Raw genomic sequence first — 21,702 nt, forward strand, 5'->3', positions numbered from 1 at the left:
GTAATGCAAGTCAGGCTTTTAAAAAAACCACGAGTGATATCTTTTCCTTTCCCTCTTCTTTGTTCCCCCCTCATACCCACTCTTATTCTCTCTCTCTCTCTCTCTCTCTCTCTCTCTCACACACACACACACACACACACAACCAACTAAGCAAACATAAGGTAGCAAACTAAGCTATTTGGACACCCTGAATAGTATAAACATTGCTATAAGGTAGGTTTAAAACACACCTGCTGCAGTCCAATGCATACCAAAACACACACACACACACACACACACACACACACACACACACAGGAGTTGAATGTGCCAAACCTGACACTTAAAACAGCAGTTCAGCCACCAACTTATTTGAGATATACACACTGATATTCAGATTCAGAAAACAAGCATTTGACTTGGGCTCATCAATCAATAACAAGGCTAAAAGTCTAGAGCCATGTAGGCTACTCAGGTGTAACAGAGTGTTAACATCAGCATGCCAACATGCGCACAATGACAACGCTAATATGCATGTTTAGCACGTACAATGTTAACCCTGTTTAACTTCTGAGTTTAGTGTATAAGCATGCTAACATTTGCTAATTAGCAAGAAACACAAAGTACAGCTGAGACTGATGGGAATGTCCTTTTGAAGGCATTTGGTCATAAACCAGTATTGGACAGATTCAAATTTTGACCCACTGATGGCCTAGAGCCACACCACTAGACTGGCTAGAGACAATCTAGTGGTAAAAAAACTTGGAAGTTTGCATTGCGGAGCTGTATTGATTGTAGTATCAACTAAATTTGATCATTTAGCTATGTGAGCAGCACAGAGCATCATCTCTAAGGTCAGACCTTCAGTGTTTGCATATGAAGTTTGACTCATTTTGACAGGGGTTTCCGTCTCAAGACAGATTTCCCTGATGCTTTGCTGTGACAACAAGCAGTGACTGCGTGCCGGCTCGGATAACCAAACCTAAAAGGGGAGATTCTCTTATTTTACCCTGTCTTTGTATATTGATAGTCATAAAACCCAGACTAACCACAATTCCACCTCATGCAGACACGCCTTCACATTAGTTTGCGGCTCCTGGAACAAACCTGCTTTAGTCCTCTTCATCTTCATGTCATAGTCTTCACTGACTGTGACATGCAGTTGAAATCTCAGAAATATAGAAAAATGACCTTTGATCTTAGATTACTTTGTTCTAAATCTGCGTCTGTTGTCTAAATAGAAGTCAAAATATTGCACAAAAGTTTTTATGCTTGGCTGAGTTGAAGAAGTTGGTGTATCAATGAAAACAAAATGTGACAAAGTGCACTGTAAACAGAGTTAGAGAAGAAATCGTGACGAACATGAAGCATGTGACTCAAACGTGGCTGAAGCTAATGCTCCACTGAGGAGAAGAAAAACGTCAGATCTGTGTGGAGCGACGAGGAGACTGTAACATTCCTCACATTAATACCAGAAATTTTCTGGTAATGTGGTTGAAATATGGGCTAAATTTGGTTGAAACTTTACAAGTGCGACAGCGTGAACAATACCAGGCCCCAGAAACTGAAACAGCTAAATGGAATTCAGCCATCTTTCATTTTTATTATTTACTATACATGCCATGTCAAAATATAGTCAATTACTGGCACTTTGCTCCAAAAGCTTTGAGAAACAATACACAAACAACTAAGAATACCACAGGAGGAATAAACAAAAATCATAGTTTATTTAAGTATCATGCAGTGTATCGAACTGTGAGCGCTGTATCTAGAATTTAACTGGCAGACAGGTCGAAGTAACTGTATATTAAGTTCCTGTGTTAGTTGAGTTCGGTTAAGTGTTTATTTCACCTGCCTGATTAAAACATCTTTTAGAGTTTTGTTTTTCTTTTCATAATGCAAATCATTGTTGTGAACCAATGTGATATTAAAGCTAAGATATATTCAGTGAGGGATTAAGTTATGGTCTGGAGGTGTGTGAGTCAACACACACTCAGTAGGAGTGATCGCTACGGGGATAAACTTTCAGGAACATTGTTCAGCTAAGATTATGGCAGCAGGGGGAGACTGTAAAATCCATGTATGTTTTAATATATAGGTTTTTCTTAAATACAGACATCGACGGTTCCCAAGCATGGAGCCCACACATCTTCACTTTTAACATCTCTCTGCTGAAGCACAGCTAGTCTTGTCTGGCTCATAGCTACAGCTGTTGCAGCTAGAAAGCTGCTGCACATTTCTTTTTCCTATGAACTGGAGCACAACCTCAGATCTTTTGGCTCTTTTATCCATCTCTCAAGAGAAACTGCTTTTTCCATCCAATTCACTTCATTCATTTGTGTCATTTGTGTGGATGTAATTTTAAAAATGTTAGAAAAGCCTTTTTGTAATCACTTTAGTCTCAACCAAACTAGCCATTATGCTAGCCATTTCACCCTAATGCGTTTAAGGCTCATTATAATTAGGTTTCTCCTGTACTGTAATCATTTTGTTTGATTAACCTACAGTAATACAATGTGTATGTTGTGTTTTATGGTTAACTAATGTAGAAAAGCATATTTAGGTTTCATTTTCAAGGAATTACATGGCATAGTTTTAAACTTTCTCAACTCATGCTACCTCATTTGCATGGAACTCTGACCTCTTTGCACCTCTAATGGAATAACATCAAACCTTTGTCACAAAATGGTATCACATTACTCGTTTGAGAATACACAAACAAAACTGGGACACACCAGTAAAGACACTGCTCCGTAGCATTACTAGTGCTCAAAACAGGATACCTTTAAGAGAGTACGCTACCGATTTAGAGTTGCACTCCTATCACATCAGTCAGTCAATCAATCAAGTTTATTTGTCACATGTAATCATATATGATATAATCGTAATAATAACATTGTTGGATGGTGGACAGTTTATAAAAGCATCACAATGTAGCAGAACCGGAGATATTATCTTCTTCTTTGTCAAAACCTGGCACCTACATTACCCACAATGCAACTCGACCACCAGTTTGGGTGTGTTATGCTAGTAGTAGCTAATGTAGCCTTGAGCCGCTAGCCGCAAGCAGAGATGAGGGGCGGGCTACAGGTCTGGTGAGCTCACGTCTCGTTAACTCCACACCCCCAGATTGTTGTCATCAGTCCCAACAGATGCTGATCTATCTATCTATCTATCTATCTATCTATCTATCTATCTATCTATCTATCTATCTATCTATCTATCTATCTATCTATCTATCTATCTATCTATCTATCTATCTATCTATCTATCTATCACAGTCAGTGATACACTGATGTCAGTGCCTCACAAATCCACATATGACAATATCAACATGTTTAACACCAGTAAATCTACATGCATCTACATTTTAATACAACTACATTCCAAGACAGAGACAAAAATATCTCCGTCTCTCTCCCTCCCTTTCTCTCTCTGTCTCCATCTCCTCGTGTCTCTCTCTTCCACCTCAGAGGAAAAGCAGATATCTCTCACACTGCCCTGAATAATGAATGGGGCTTGGGGGTTCTCCCACACAGTAGTTCAAGCCCCCGATCAGTATGCCAAATACAAGAACACACATCACTGCTGTTGCATTAAAACCCCTTAAGTCCTTAAGCTTTGGACATTCCCTTGTTGTGGTGAAGCTGAAGCTGAAGTGCAGCCCGTCTGTTAGGGAATGACAAAGTGTCACAGCCACGGCGGCCATGGAAGCCCATTCAGAACCTGCTGTGTTGTTTCACAGTATACTTGCCACAACTCTTGATTCACTTGGTGTCTTGGAACTTGATAGAACTTGATACAAGCTTTTCTTGCAGCAAAGATGTGCTGCAGCCCCCTTCATTACTGACACCACCATAAGAAGCACTTTGAAGGCTCTCACTAAGTGCATTCCTCCCCACAGCTGACTTTTCTGAGCTCCAGTCTAGTGGAATTATTGATCAGGCTCCTTGGGGGGAGTATGGAATTGAAGGGTGAGAGGAGGTTGTGGGGGTTTGTTAAGAAGAAGGAGAGCGGGAGTCTTGTGTTCTTACTGCAGGAGGATGCCCACCCATCTTCTCATAGAGGCTCAACCAGTCCTCATATCTAAACTGGGAAAGAAATAGGTGGTTCGTCAGCACCTTCAACTGTTACTGATAAATACTGAGCTGCCACCTCTATGGTTAAGATCTGGTTCAAATTTTAATCCGGAAGATTTCAGTCCTGATTGATGGTAAGTGCTTTTTAATAATCCAGGTCCCAGAGTTCAGTTGGAAATGACATATGTCTTAACCACTGGGGGCAGCAAGCACACCTTGAGCTGCTGCTCTGTGAGAAATGCAACAGAGGAAGAGGAACCTGTGTATCGAGTCACAGTACAGCCACACAAGCCATGGCCTGAGAGGATTCATCACGTCACGTTGTCTCAATAAAGAAGACTGAATTCACCACACTAATACTGAACTCATCGTCAAACGTTCCTCCAATGCCTCCTGCATTGTGTGAAATACGCGTATGCCCCAACTTTTGTCTTCTGCATCATGTCCACTACATGCATTGTTTCCTGTGAAATCCTTGGGTGTGTGTGTGTGTGTGTCTGAGCGCGCACAATTTCAGTCAAGACCAAACCATGAAAACGTCCATATAGAGAGGCATTTACAGAATGCAATTGCTGAAGAAAATACCAGCCAGCAATAGCATCAAAAACCAGCAACCCAGATTACATTTCCTATTAACATAATGAGGAAATGTTGTTAATTAACGTAAATACGGCAAGTCGCAAACATTTTGATATTGAACGTATCAGTAAATTGTTCATTGCATTGACAACATATTTCATTTGTTTTCTGCCAAAATATCCAATCTTGCAATACACTATCCACTTGGTTAAGGTGAGTGAAAGATCAAGGTCTGGTTTAATTCAGAAAAAGTGCAGTTACTTGTTTTAACTAAAACCATAATATTTTCCTAACCTTAACCCAAGTGCTTTTGTTGCCTAAAACTAACAATCTAAATCTCTGTCTCTAACTAAAACTAATTTCTTGACATTCAAAAGTTTAGACACTAGTTTGCTGCCAAAGTATTTCAAAGACCTAGTTTCAAGCCCCTTTAATGGCTAGTATCCATCAGCTGTTTCCTTGGGCACGACACTGGATCCACACTGACTTCTGACCTCCCTGTGCAAGGGGGGCAACAGAAAAGATCATTTACCCCTGGGGAGTTAATTAAACATCACATTATTACCATTATTTATCTCACAGGTGTCATTATACCGGCTTTGTGTGGGCAAACCCTAACCAACCCGCTACTGCACACAAATCAGACTTGAGCCTGACTATTATTAGTTAGTTTTTCTCTCAGGCAGTTGCACAGGCGCATAAACACACACACAAGATCACATACTCAGATACACTTGTAAAATCCCTTTATGTGCACACACAGCACTGTTTACTGTACAAGCGGACCTGCGCACACTAAATTCCCGCACGTGCACACATATACACACCTACTATAAATACATACCATACTGTACATACAAGCTTGCTATACATAATAAGTCCACTCACACACAATCATCTAAAAGCCTCTTGCACACACACCCACACACACCCACAAACACACAAACGTTTGCCAAACACACATTATCTCACGCAAATACTATTAAAGTAGCTCAACCTTTGCTCGGCCCATGCCGTCTCAATTACAACCCTTTTGTAATGCACTAATTTAAAGCATAAGTCCCAGTATGTGTTAGGTGTGAGTGTGTGGGTGTGTGTGTGTGTGTGTGTGTGTGTGTGTGTGCAGCAGGGCAGGCCCAGGGCCAGCCAGACAGACAGACTAGTATATATTTACCCTAACTGAGGAGAGTGGAAGTGAGGGATTAGTTACAACAACAGGCTGGCTGCTCACTGAGACACACTGCTGAAGGAAAAGGGACATTAAGACATCCAGGACAGGGCTGGATAGGCAGAGAGGAAGATGAGGTGGCTGCTGTGCGTGTGTCTGTGTGTGCTTACCGAGTCATGTGTACTTGAATGTTGTTGTCTTTTTTGTTTCTGTGTGATGAAAGTGTGTGAAAGTGAGTGTGTGCCATTGTCTTGTGCCCTGGGTCACTGCTCTACCAGGTGAGCTACCATGGTGTCCCAGTGTCACCATTTTGAAAGGTGCTAAAACTGAAGTATTTCTGATGTGATGTAATACCTAAAACCATTTGGGTTGTGGAGTTGGCTGGCAGCAATACACGATGAAACGTTGGAGTGAGAATGGGTTGGTTTAGAATAATAAAGTTAAAAAGCAAACAGTTTTTGGTTGACCTCACAGTTAAAAAAATGTGTATCCTAACAGAAAAGCATCCTTTTCTATTATCCTTATATTTGGACAAAATTACATGCACTACAAAATGATATGTTTTTGTAAAGGCTGACTTGCGATGTTTAAACATTACCACAAGTTATCCTAAAAAATCCCACAAGTTTTAGCTCAATGTTTTGGAAAAGTGGCAGAAAATTCAGTAATTTGTGTGTGTGTGTGATGGGTACAGGGCACTGAGTAACACTGAAGAAAACAGGTTACAATAAGACAGCCATCAAGAAAGTAGAGGGGAACACATAGCAGAAAAGAACAGAGCAGAAAAGCAAAGCCCCTGAAATCAGCCCGTCAGCCCCTCGTTTGCCCGTCCTGTACACAAACGGTGGTCCTAAGGGAGGAACCAGAACAGTGGAAAGGGCCAATTGGCCTCTGTGACCCTGTAAGTGAGAGATGGATAATGTGGGGGCCAAAGGGGCTCTGGGCCTAGCTGGTGTACTGTTCCCCTTACAATATGAAAGCACAACACACACACACATACTCACATAACACGTGCACACACAGGCGTGTGCAGACAGGCGTGAAGGCACATGTACATATACAGTATCATATGCATGTCAGTGCAGTGTCATACACAAGCACATAATATAATGTAGGCACACACACACACACACACTGCCACACTCCTCACTGTAAATGGGTTGAGACAGTGTTTGTTGGTGTTTCTGATGAGGAAACTGAAAAGTAGCGTCACCCCCCCCCCCTTTGTTTTACAGGAGTTTGGTTTCCCTTTTCTCCTCGTTAGCAAAGAATGTGTAAAGGGGGGACAGTCAGTGAAGAATGCCAGGCGACTAAGCTTTTCCGTTTTCACTCTTAGACCTGGAACCCACCAGATTTGTTGGGAGCTTTTCGCCTTGGGCAGCTCCAATTTATTATATGCTGCCTGGGACTTGACAAATTAATATGAGTCCAGCACTTTGGAGCGGGTAGGCCGCTCCACTTTGCTGCTGGTCTTTCTGCAGCGTCATGATTTCCACATCCTGGAACCGTCTATTGCCCTTTTACCCAAATAATCACCTCAGTGTATATTCAACAAGGAGCCTGGGCCCAGAACCCTGCTAATGGTTGATCCCCACACAAAATATAAGTATACAAGAGGTTTTAATGAGCCTGGGGTTTCTGGGCGACACTGAATTTACTCATACAGTATGTCGTGTAAATGAGAACACTTATGGACAAAAACAGGCATTTTCAAGATATGAAGGCTCAAAGTGAGTTACACCGGGGACACACAGGAGGCAGAAGTGTCAAGCTGCGCCGCGAAGCGCTGCCTGCTTCCTTTCGGCGCCCATGTTAACCAATTGGGCAGACAGAGCGCTGCGGCACGGAAATCTGCAGTCGGCTCGCGCTCAGTAGCATTAGTTTCGCCGTCTGGTCTATTTTTCGTGTGCAGTGAGTGAATCTGGCAAGAAAACATACTGATAATCTATTAGACACGATATAAATGGATATTTGATATGATATAAATGATGGGAATCTGATAAATAATATCCCATGCTTGCCAAGCCTTTTGATTTCTCTGCCCTTCTCCCCGCTGTTCTCCTGGAGTGATTTTATTCCCCTCCACATGATGAAATATCAAGATCTGCCCATCCACTATATTTATTAGAAATAGTATCACCGCTGTTTGTGATTGTGTTTTTTAAATTACGTACTTATTCCACATATTTGTCAGTTGTCGCTAAACAGAGAGCGAGAGAGACGAGCAGACACACACAGGCCTGTGTGTGTGGACTTGTACTTGCTACATAGTGAGAACTGAAACATGTTTTTTACCTACAGAGTGTGGACATTTTTGGAAAGTGAGGACTGGCAGGTCCTCACATCTTCAAAGGGCTGTTTGAAGGTTAAGACTTGGTTTTAACGGTTAGGTTAGGTTATGGTGAGGGGGAGGGTTAGGATTAGGCATTTATTTGTGATGGTTAAGGTTAGTGTAAGGGTCTAGGGAATGCATTATGCCAATGACAGTCCACACAAAGATAGAAGTACAAGGATGTGTGTGTGGGTGTGCCCCTCCCCGCAGATCATCACATCCTTTTAACTTCGTTGTTGCAGAAGAAGCGACTCCCCGCAGAAACTCACAAAAAGCTTTAAAATCTAAATTCATGAGGTTATTACAAAGATCAGCTCGTTACTGTGCTTAGAAACGAGCAGAGGAGCAGGATCGCTTGTTGATGCTCTTCTGGTGTGATCAGCCAGGCTACTGCTCGCAGCTAGCGTGGCTAGCGCCTCCTGTCTGCCCCCTGCGTTAGTTGGTTGAACAGACTTGTGAACATTTCCTTCCACATGTAAAAACATCAACAGGCCCACCTATTAAGCCAATTCATTACTGAAGATCATTTCTTGTTCGTCCTGTATAATCATCAGGGCAGGGCAGCTTTTTTAATAGATTACTTACATAACAGGTTACTCATTACTGGTAGTCTTTATAACTATTGCCAGGATTGGGGAAGTTCAAGACTTAACTGTCCAAGTTGGAATGTTGCCTAACCAGAAAGTTATCCCAACACAGAACATAACCATACTTCACACATTGCATCACACATTGTAATGGAATTTACAGTGAGATTATTTTTGGTCTGTAAGTAATAATGCAAAGAATTCAGCAACAAAATACAATTACTTCCCACAAAACAACACCATAGAGAACAATACAACCCAATCAAACAACATAAGGTAGAATATTTTCTACAGACCAACAGCATGTAGACGGTGTTTGGGTTACACCGTGGCTTTCGGGAGAACCCTATATTTCCCTTCTTACCCTTTGTTTTTTAAATATGCACATTCCTTTCAGGTCATATGGTTTTCTCTCATTCTAAACAACTTTCAGATACTTTCAGGTAAATTTGTTCTCGACTTTATACCTGATTTATGCGATTTTAAAATCTACCAAGTCTCTGCATTTTAATTTTATAAACAGTGGTTACTGATAAGTAGTTTTGTTTACAGTTTTTATGGCCCATTTTGAGGCATGAAAATTTGATTAAATTTGTTTTATTTGTATTTCAGCATTTATCCATAAAATAAGTAATTTATGGAAGAATAAGTAATATGAAACGTATAAAACCTGGTTTAAGAAATCTAAAATTTTATACAGTATTGCAGTTGAATTTGGCATACATTTTATGTGGTCCTCAGCACAATTTACTATCACTTATCACTCCCCAAAATTTATCTTTCAATTTATTGTTTGTTTTGTCAATTTGTTATGTGATTACCAAATGATTATGAATTTAGTCTTGCTTTAATGAAATGATAAAATCTTTGTAAAAATCAAACCAACTCTCTAGACATTTCAATTCCTTTTCAACAGTGTCCAAAAGTTATTTAAAATTCTTATCACAGCAAAATAAATATCCTCTGTATATCCTCTGAAAATAAAATAAATGTTGATGATAGGAAACCTCATATACAAACCTTGTGCGTTTACAAAATAAACAATAATGGGCCTAACACAGAGCCTTGGGGAACCCCAACAGGTAACCTTCAGTGATTTTGAATAAAATGTATTTATTTGAACATACTGGTAGCAATTCTTCATGTAGCTACTAACCATATCTAATGCCCCCCCCCTACCCTTACCCTAACCCTAACCCCTAACCCCTTTCTAATTTCCTCAGAATTAAGCCACGGTCTAAAAAATCAAATGTTTTTACCCCCAGTGTATATGCATTATTTTTTCATACAGTTGATATTTCATACTGTTAGTCCTAAAACCATGATGCAGCAAAGACACAGGTCTATGTTTAGAGATAACATGTCTATCTCTAGGACGTTGTAGTCCCTCATTCGTCCAGGAGTGTTCTATCGTAGAAAAGGTTTCAGTCGTAGTCATCTGGACACTGTTTTCAGAATCAAGACGTTTCGGCTCCCATCAAACAGTGTCCAGATGACTACGACTGAAACCTTTTCTACATGTCTATCTCTAGCTTTGTAAATAGGAATGACAAAGAGCAGTGTGCTTTAATAACACCACTTAGTCTTTTGTGGTGATAAACAGTTTTTGCATTAGGAACTTTTAGTATGCATTCTTATTCTGATAAACCTATGTAAGCAGCATGCAGTTAAATAAACAATTAGTTATAATTCATAGACTAGTAGTTTAATATTTTTGATCAAATTCAACCAGGATTAGCTACAAGCTTAAGTATAATTCTGCAATGTTTTGATTAGCAGATTTTAATGATTAACTAACGAGATGCAATCAACGCTGATTTCAAGTTACTGGAAATCAAATGAGGTAATTAAATTAATTGGAAGAATTGATGCATGGAATACATTAAATTCTAATGATAAAATCAGAACCAAATTTTTTTTCTAATCAAAGATGCAGTTTGCAAGACTTTTAAGCAGTGAAACATCTCAAAAGTGTTATCAAGACTCAAGGGGAATAAATAAGTGAAGCTTCTCTGTGAAGAACCCATCACAGAACACAGATTTGCTGTGTTAAATGACGTTCAAAATCTGTTTTTAGGTCAGGCACAGAAAAAAAGATTTTGAAGCTCATAATGTCTTTCCCAGTGAAATTTGGTCATGGTTATATAAGTTGTGTATGGTTAGGTTGTTTGCCTGAAGATGATCAACAATGTCAGATGCAACATGTCAAAACAACTCGTCCACTCGAGGTTGTAACTGCCTGCTATACCAGAAAAGTTATGTTGTTTGATCTGGATTCTCTTGAGTGATCCTGAACCTGCGGTCAATGAACGAACTGACTCTGCCATTTGATCATGTACAGCTGCTGGCACTCCTGGCTGCTTTTGAGTTTGTGAAAGTTGCTACACGTAGCATTCTGTCATTTTATTATGGGCCAAACAGGCTAGCAGCAACAGCAATGTCAATGCTCTGTCTGCCTTTTAGTGTAAGTGATGCAACTGTGGCCTGTGTTAAAGGGTCATCTAACTATCAGCAGATAGTTTTGGATTCATTTGTTGACGTTTTAAGATATCTTTCTCTGAGATTCAACAGTTTTCACTGAAGCTAATTTACACAGAACAAATAGTATATGAAAACAGTTGACACTAGTCTGTGGATTATCAGTGAAATTAATGAGTGACTAAAACAGGGCTAGTGGGCGAATCGCTGTAGCTGGCGAGCTAACTGCTAACATGATAGCTGGCCAGTGATAATAGCTCTCTGAGCTTCTCTCTATTCTCTCTCTAGTGTTTTGTTTACTTCCTCCTAGCATTTTGATCACCTTTACACACCATTTTGTTCAAGAAAAAGTTATTAAAGCAGGAGAGTAAAGCTCTTCAAGCTAGCAAGCTTGCTAATGGTCAGTGAGCAAACTCTTTAGCTCATTAGCTTAGCTCTGTCACTAATGGCTCAATAGATTCACACACTTTATTCAAAAGACATATTTGTACCATCAACTCCCATCTCATAATTGTCTGTAAACCATTCCTCCAGGTCAACACTGCTTGCTATTGGTCAGCTCGCTGCAAAAAGTACTTCGGATTTCTTCGCCTGTGCCAGCAAAGTCCAAAACAAACACCAATGATAATATAGTGATTTTTAAACAACAGTTAATTCAGGTAAAATATTAAACATCATGAATTTAAGATAACACTTCACACAGTATAAATTGATTTGGGGTTGCATAATGGTGCAGGTTAAGGAATCCCATTATGAACCTAAGTATATAGCGCACCAGTATCCTGTTGTCCAGGTGGTGGACAGTGGTTAACTGCAGTTCCACCATTCATCCGTCCAGCAGCAGCAGCATTCTGTCTAATCGTTCTCAAACAGTCCGTATGGCTCTTGTTATTTTGTATTGTGGAATGTGATGTCTGGCGCAAGATTCCCTCATCGCGGAGATCAGACATATGAGGAGTGTGTGTATAAACAAGACTTTGGTGTGTACCACATGATTAGAAAATGATTTCCTCCTGCACTGACTGTAATCTCCTCCTGCCAACACCAACCACTGGGGTGTTTTGTGATTGTTTGGGACATTGCATTGCATCAAAACTTTAAGTCATTTTCACATAGTACATATACATAGATGCATACACATATACATGTGGTTTAAAGTACATATACTATACTGTGCAGCTTTCTTATCTGTCTCCTGTGCAATTCACACATCAGTCCCTGCTTTAGATCTCAACATCTGTACTCCAGGCTCATTTATTTCAACAAATCATTTTATCCTGGCAATTTCTGTCTTCACACATTCTCATACCATCTACAAGCTGGTGGTGATAAATATTTCTTTGCTTTGTGTTGCAGCAGTCGGGGAGATTCTCAGAAATTCCCGTCTAGCAGTCATACTTGGAACACAGTACAATAACAACATAGCATAATTAAAATGCCTCAGGTAATTCAAAAGTCTAGTGTGGTATTAATACCTTGTCAGGCGATGTGCTAACACTATGCATTTGTAAAGCCATCACTCAGAGCTGCAACAGGCAGTTTCACTCATGGGTGAGGCACACTGCACGAAGACATGCTTCATACCTCATGATCACACAGAGATGATTCTAATTGGCAGATGACTGAAGATGGGAGAGAGGCTGGTTGAAATAGCTGGGGTTGACATATACAGTATCTACAACAGATGAGCAAAAACCAAAGTACAAAAAGCAGCTGTTGAGCCTGTGAAAAGTATTTCTAACCATACAGTAATCACTCTGATTGTGTTTGTTGGACAAGCGGCATACATAACCTGCTGTCTTTAAATCTTGAACATGAATGTTCTTCCTGAGAACCTGTTACTTCTTACCTCTTTCATTTGTGTAAAGAATCTGAGCAAGAATGTGAACTGAATGAAACACAAAATTACCCTTTAACTGTCATTTTATATTTTTGTAAGTATCAAACCAGCTGTTATACCTAATGTGAGTAGAAAAAAAAATGGTTACTTCTATAATCAGGGACAATTCAATCCATATGAAGTACTATATTCCCCAAATGCAGCTGCTTAGGACTGCCTTTGTTATCCTGTGATGTCATCCATATGTAAAATGTAGAGCTGTTCTTATGAAAAACTAGCTCATGACAATGAACAGCACATATCATTCTGTAGGTGTTCAAAATCATAAAATTATAGCCTGATGGATGCTGGATTTTGTTTTGGCAGACACAGATGCCTATATTTAAGATTTTAAAAGATCTTATAATAACATATTGGCCAATATTTGTTTTCATTATAAACACATACCATTATTGTAGTGCTGTCAGGTGGACAAGCAATGTGTAGTGATGGTGTCAGTTTCTAAACTAGAAACTGCTGAGGTCATGGAACATATTGAAATTGCTACAATGACAGGGCATGACCAGGAAGTTTGCAAACAAGCCAACAGTTTATCCAGATCTATCTAGAGGTGAAACCAAAAGTGAGCACAGTATTGTTCTTGCTCATGGTGGGATTTGTTGGGTCTCTGTAAATAATATTATAGAGAGTCCGGTCTAGACCTGCTCTATAGGAAAAGTGCAATGAGATAACTTCTGTTATGAATTGGCGCTATATTGATAAGTAAAATTGAAAATTGAATATTGCTAATAATGCCTCATTGCACAGGAAAAGGAAGTGTGGTAAGTGCAGTAGGCCAAAGTTAAACCAGAAAACTGATCTGTAAACAGTGCAGGATGTTTAGAGCAGTTTTGCTGTTCGCCTTTGCCTTCTCTTTGTAATAAGTTCGTGTTCATTGCCCCGTTAGGCGAGTGTTCAGGTTGTCACCGCGCCTCAGCAGTTAACTTGATGAGTACTTGGTGAGTATGTTATCATAAGCAATGGAAAAGGTAAATAGAGCTACAGTGTGAGACATATAATCTTCATCTGCCACAAAGTTTAAAGGTGCCATTATGTGATACATTTAACCGTTAAACCATCATGGATTAAAGGGCCTAAAAGTGCAATGGATGAAATCATAACAGCTACTGAGCTTGCATGTCAACAGCATGACAAATGATAAAGACCATGTGTACAACTGGTAAAAGAAAATAAGTTGAACTTGAGTTGGCATTGTTTTGTCAAACTACTATTTCCAACGTAAAGAATGAACTTTAACGCAAAACCCAAGTTGTAAAAAGCAGAGTTTAGCGTATATACTTCCATGAGATCCCTTTCTATCCTCCCGCAGTGTCTCCTACAGAAACCTCTCACACTCGCCTGTCACGCAGAGGACAGAAACCATGTCGTCCTTGCTGCCGCTCCACCTTCCTGCCCTGCTGCTTTGGCTCGCCGTCACACCTCATTCATCCCTGACCCCTGAGGGGGTCAAGGTGTGACCCTGGGCCATGCTTCAAATTGTGAGGTCAAAGGTCAGCCTTTCAGCCCTTGCTAAGAGGTCGGTGATGTTTTGTTGTCATCAAAGCGAGACTCCAAAAGGCATGACACGTTAAAAAAACTGCAACTTGGAGCTTGCTGGACTCTCAATTGATTAAGTGTGTGTGTTAAGGGGACAGGAGTTTTCCTTTTTCGTTGGCATGACGATTGCCATGGAAACTTAGAGGGAAGTTAGGTTGATTTTGTGGTGTGCCGTGCCCGTAACTAATGACATGCCTCAAGCGTTATTCCCTAATATAGACACAGCCAGGAATAATATGGCTGGCTTTTCTCAAATCAAATCACAGGGGAAAAGAACACTCCTGGGGCTGTACTGTATGTGCATGCTCTCAAGCATATTGCAGCCGGATTTTTTTTGTTTTGTAGTCCTCCCGTCACAACACACATAGTCTTCCAACACACACACACACACACACACGCACACACACACACACACACGCACATATGTACTTTTATCTCCAACACTATTCTCTCCAATCCCCGGCATGGAAACTTAATTAATCTGATAATGTTAATTCCCTGCTTCGTATAGAGGATGAAGACTAAACGCTGCTCTTCTTCCATTGCCAAACCTGTTCAGTGACGTGCTCTATCTCTTCCTCGCATTCTCTTAAATGTTTTTCTGTGGAAGGACGCAGTGACTCACACAAAGCAAAGTTAAAGGCTTATTGTGATTAACTGATAAAGAGACAGACAGAGCAGAGAGCTTGGCAATCATTTCCATTAATTAAAAATCAGAAATGCATGATTGCTCTCCTCTCTGGCAGGACCCTAAGCCATCTCTATGGGATGGTATGAGCCAGAAAAACCTCCCCCCTCCTCCTCCCCTGCGCCCAACTCCCACACTGCCAGTGGTGGAAGAAGTACTCAGATCCTTTATTCCAGTAGAGGTATCAGTACAATAATATAAAAAGTACTTCATTCCAAGTAAACATCCTTATAGAGTAAAAGTACATAAGCATTATCAGCTGAATGTACTGAACGGATCAAAGTGAAAGCACTTGTTCTCCCTGTGACTGACACAAGACATTATTAGACTGATAATACTGATGTGTCACTTTGTTGTAGAGCTAGTTTTCACTACTATATATACAATTGGATAGTTTAGTCCAGTGGTTCCCAACCTAGGGGTCGGGACCCTCCTAAGGGTCACCAGATAAATCTGAGGGGTCGTGAGATGATTAATGGGGGAGGAAAGAATAATAAACACAGTTCTGCTACACAAATCTGTTTTCTGTTTTTGTGAACTGTTGGATAATTTGACCTCTTTGGGCCTTGAACAATTATTTAAATGAAACCACTGGAAAGTTTAGAAGGGAAATCTCTCTTTGGTGGAACTGCCAACAACTCAAGGTTAGGAACCACTGGTTTAATCTGTAACAATGCATTGTATTTTATGAATGGATTTTTTTTTTTTTGGTACAATCTTAATCTAAAAGGTAACTAGTAACTAAAGCTGTCAGATAAATGTAATGGAGTAAAAACTACAATATTTCTCTCTGGAATATAGTGGAGTGGAAGTTTAAAATAGCATATACTGGAAATACTCAAGAACAGTACCTCAAATTTGTATCCAATACTTGAGTAAATGTACTTAGTACTACTATTTTCCACCACTGCAAACCACTCCCTCCCCCAGCCTGTGCCCTCCTTACATCGCTTCCTCCCCTTTGAAGTTCTAAAAATTGGTTTCATTTCAGGAAATACCTTTTTTAGATTGCCCACTTTCCCCTTCACATTGTATGTGGTGTAAAATGCTTTAAATTAAGTTATGGTGAGGTTTGGCCTTCATTCCTCTCTACTCTTCCTCTCCCCACTACCTGCCAGTCTGCCAGAGGAGAGTTCGGGAGAGGGGCATGAAGGTGGAAAGCAGGGACGGAAAGATGAAAAAGGGCCGCTTCAGTGTTTACATGTGGGCACTGGACTCGAGCTGACGTGTGCATCCATCTTTAGTTAGCCTCGGAAAGCACAGCAGCCCTGGATCGTGTCCCTGCCCTGCAGCTTCCAGACAGCAGACGCTTGTTCGAGAGGTACAAAGGTGAGACATCAGTGCTGCCCGAAGGCCTGCAGCAAATCAAACCTGACGAGTGGTGAGAGTTGAAATGTTGAGGATAATAAAGGTATTGAAGGCATTTCTGCTTTAATAGCCTGGATCGTTGTAGGAAAAATGACGAAGAAGAAATGCAACAAATCACATTCAAAGCAGCGGAAATGAGAGTACATGCTACGTGAGATACACCAGAACCCCCTCTTTCCATAATCATCACGCACATCGCACTGCCATGGAATGTCCTCCTAATTTCTCTGGCACCTGAATAGTTGAGAAACCTTTTAAGAGGGAAATTGGAACTGTACTGAAGTGGTCTTGGCAACGTGTAGTCAGATTTTTGTTAGTTACGTTGTGTTTTTCTAGCTAGATGTGGGCTATTATCTGTAACCTATCCTACCCTCATGAATTCACAGCTGAAGATGTTTAAGTTTGGCATGTGGACATGTGCACACACGTACACACTCATACAGACTAGACCTGAGAGAAACAGTAGCTTCAAATGATTCTGAGTATTTGTTTTGAACCTGTTTGAAATACCAGAGGGGTGGAGTTAACAGCAGCAGCAGGATTCAGGTGACGTCAGGTATCTTGTCAGTCCCAGGCTCACAAGAGCGGCTTTGACATGTTTTTTCAGTGATTGACGGAAGTTCTGGCGGCATACAAAAAACCTTTCCAGATGTTTTATTTTAATGTTAATTGCAACAGCTGTGACATTTTTTGTTTGTTTTTCGGATGGCGATATCTTATTTCTTGATAAAAGTCATCATTTGGCTGTTTTATTTGACGTATGCAAACTTACATCCATCCACCCACCCCCTTCATCTACAGTCTGTCATTCCACTGCACAGTTCACCTCGCACTAACTCTAATGTGACAGTGAACTGACAGCTAATCATTGCAAAAATCATATTTCATGGCAATACCATTGGTCTGACCTGTATTACCTTTCTCCCTTGGCCATTCCTAACGTAGAGTTTCGTATGGGAAGCAATTCAATCGAAATGTATAACTGCATCTTCATGCAGTAGCTGCATGTATTACAAACTACTGATATGCTCTGCATTGTTATAATTTGAAAATTAAAGTGCTATTTAAATTCTAAATATATGTAGCCTGCGAGTGTCTCCTGTAATGTTTAGCGGTTAGCGGCGGCGAGGAGAGGGAGGGCGCATGGCTCATTGCCGCTGCATTTGGAGTTCATGATGGCTGAAGCTTTTTAACTTGCTGCTGCGACTCGCTCTGTGACCATGGCAACCACAGAACTACACTAATTTTACTTTACCAATTTTAGTTCCCTGAATCTTACATCTCTTCACCAACAGAGAACAGACACCAGCGAGGGGGTTCCTGAAGCTATTCGTCCATCCAACAAGCAATTTTCACAAATAACACTGCGCAAAACTATTTGTCTTCACGCCTAGTGTTTACTTTCTGCTCATATGTGAACCAGAGTTCCACACTGGTAGAGCAGGATTTCTCAAACTGTTCTTCTCAGAGTGGAGCAGCACTTGAAAACAGTAAAACTACAATGGAAGCTATTAAGCCACTATTGACTATTTCCTGCAGAAAACCCTTTATTGTGTTTGGTGTATTTTTCACTATGTTCCTCATTTTTAAACCACACCATCCATTATCAGTTGGCAGTAGCTGGTCAACTGTCTCAATGAAAAAAATGTCTTTGTGATTCTCTTTTACAAAGTAACGTTGGGGTTCACAAAACACATTGTGTTCCTGCACTACAAAGTAATGTTTCTCAAGCTCGGATAATTTTCACGTTAGCCCCTGCATTACATTTCCTCTCTGACCCTGTGTTGAACTAAGCTTAATTGCCTTGCCACTGTAGCAGGCTGTGTGTATGCAAGTTAAATGAGATATAATGAGGATAAAGTAGGGGCATGAAAATGCACTTGTTTCTTCAGGGGCATAATGTTTATTTACAGATTCATCTTGTGAGTCAGAAGGAAAGAAAAAAACCATGTACTTGGAAACGAGTGTTACTGTGTAGCCGGCTGCTGTTAACGTAGCTCCTTCATACGCCAAACAGCCGGTTGTTTGCATGGGAAAGTGAGGATTACTTTTATGTTTTCACTAGTTCAATTTAGACAAAGACAGGAAGGCTGCGCTCTCACAGTGAAGTCATGAGAAAGAAAAGGAGAAAGAAATGCCCCTGAGGTTAGCACCGGGATTCTTATGGCTTCAGTCATGCACACCATAATTGGTTCAAACTGAGGAGCAATCATTTTACACTTGCAGTCAAATGTGTCTTTGAACATCAAGGCGTGTGCTGACGTGAGTGCATTCTTTTCTTTCTGTTTGCTCTCTGTGTTTTGCATGTACCATGTGGAAAGTCCCCTGGCTCAAACTAACACAATTATTTAACACAGTGCCATTAAGCTAGCAAGATAAGGGCTCATCCGAGCACTGCTTTTCCACAGGTGAGTCTATGTGTTATTCTCTGCCACTCTTCCATAGCAAGCCATGGAAAGAAGTCAAAATAGTCAGACAATGCTGCAGCCCTCCTGTTCCAGATCTCCTCAAAAATAAAAATGCATACATATCACAAAGCGTTTTTCTTTTTTAGTCTTTCATTTCTTCGGGTGGTCATAAGCGTGGTGTCAAAATCAGCAGCGAGGCTATCCGGCTGGCTGGTTGGCTGGCCCGGTCTGCCTCTGCTACCTGACAGCTCCTCTCTTTCCACTCCAGCGTCACTGAATGTTATCTGCACAGCTGTGCATCCCATCCTCCACGTGTGAAGCTCGTGTACCTCTAAGACTGTGAAAAGCCAGGGAACAATAGCATCTTGTGTCCCATTCCCTGTTATCTGTCCTTCACTCCTTTATTGAAAAGGCTTACCTCATTTTCTATTAATTACACGAAAACAATGATTTTAGCCAAAGATGGGCTCCCCCGGCGATTCTGGAGCCACTTAAACCGTTCTTTAATCTCGGTTATGAAGAGGGAACAATGAAGCTGTTGTGCTGCAGTGGAGGAGAGAGAAAAAACAGCATTTAAATGACACTGAGATAATATGCAAGCAGTCTTGCATTGACGCGTACAAATATCTAAAATCTGGAATAAACCAAATATGAGTGCTTGTTATGATAAAAGCAATAATACATTGTGTGAATACATCAGTGGATGCTGTGTGTGTGTGTGTGTGTGTGTGTGTCTGCTTGAGAGTGTGCCTTTGCATTGAAACTACCTTATTATCCTCCTCAGGGGTGTTAAGCATTGTCCTTAATCCTTGTAAGAGGAACTTTGCCTTTCAACAATTTACGTCCCTCTCATTGGCCTTCTTTACGTACAAGGCCAAAACTAGGATCAAGACTAGCAGGCCTTCAGCAGGCTGTAAAGTCCAGAATTTACACTTTTGACTCTTTAATTTGAAGTACCAGGTTTTAAAACCTCTCAAATGAAAAAAGTAGAGAACAAGGATTCAATCTGTGATGATCTGAGGAGGCGAAAGCTGAACTTCTCCATACTGCAACAGCCAAATCATCAGCGTTAATTTAAGTGTTAAAATTAAAATGCTGGTATTCATGGAAGTTGACACCCATCAAAGTTAATTTCGTTTTGAACAGCTGCCAGCTATAACAGCTTTCTGCGCAGACAAACAAGTCTCCATTCAACATTTTGTCAACACCAACTTATCGCAAGTGAAAACCCTGTGTTCATTAACACCTTAAACTTTACTGTGTGTGACTGTGTAGCTAAGTTAGACTAGAGGAAACATACTTCTGCTTCTTTTAATGAGAGCAGATCACAGAGGTACATTCACTGGTGGGACAGTGGTGGCCTGAAGGTTAGAGAGGAGAGCTTGTGACCGGGTCGGCCGTTCCATCCCCAGATCGGCAGGATAAATCTGCAATGGGGAAGTGAAAAAGCAGCGGCATTAGCCCCGCTGAGGCGCCCTTGAGCAAGGCCCTTAACCCCAACCGCTCCAGTGGAGCTGCTCAGTGGCCAGCAGAGCAGGCTGTGGTCGTACTGGGCAGCTTCCAGGTGTGAATGTGATCAGGGCGTTCCTGCAAACGAGAGGCTTCCTCTCAGTGAAACGTCCCTGAATAAATTAAGGTTAAACAGCCACGATTCCTTAGCGTTTCTTGTTTTTATAAATTTTATTCAACTCCTCAACTGGCCACAACTTTTCAATGTGGCAGTCATTATGCAGTGCAGCCAAAACATTGTTCTAACCCACAGAACTTGTTCTTTAATTCCTGTGGTGTCCAAAAGTTTCTAGCGATACCAAATATGTAATCGATAATATTTCCATTTGATGGAAAGGTGCAGCCATAAAAAATATGGAATGTAACAAGCCAAACCCTAAGCCTGAGTTTGAATATTTTACTAATTGTAAACGTTCAATGAGGAGCTGGAACAAACTGATACAAAATTTACATGATACTGTCAGACAGTGTGGAATGAGAGGATTTTTTAACAAACCTAAAGCTGACAAACAAACAAAAGGGGAAAACTGCATGTTAACTCAAACAATTAAATGTTTTAATTACATTTTTTTGTTTTTAAGGGGACACGCTACAGGTTAAATATTGCACTTCCATAAAGTTGTAGGTTTTGGAAGAGACGTATTTAAAAAGTAATGGTCAAAATCAAGATATCCTGACTGTTCTTCCAGAATATGGCTTAAGTTACAAAAACGCTGGATCCTACCTTTCCCATAATGCAACTCAATTGCATCTTTTGCTAGACTCTCCCTGCATGGTAAATGCCCACATTTTTCAAACTCCACACCTCCAGTTTGTAACAGAGGCTTTCTGTTCAAAATCTGTTGGTGACATCACCATTGGCATGGTGGTAGAGCGGGTCGTCTGTGACCCAGAAGGTTGGTGGTTCGATCCCTTCCCCAGGCCCACAGGCTGAAGTGTTCCCTCCTGATGGAATGAGTTAGTTTCTTTGGACCGATGACCAGCAGCGTGTGAAGCGCTTTGAGTTGTCAGAAGACAAGTACAGTCCATTAACCATTAAATCATCATAGTTACTTTCTCAGACTGGACAAAGCCAGTGGAAGACGTTATAC

The sequence above is a fragment of the Siniperca chuatsi genome, linkage group LG12 (genome assembly GCF_020085105.1).
Source record: "Siniperca chuatsi isolate FFG_IHB_CAS linkage group LG12, ASM2008510v1, whole genome shotgun sequence".
In the NCBI taxonomy this organism is placed as follows: Eukaryota; Metazoa; Chordata; class Actinopteri; order Centrarchiformes; family Sinipercidae; genus Siniperca; species Siniperca chuatsi.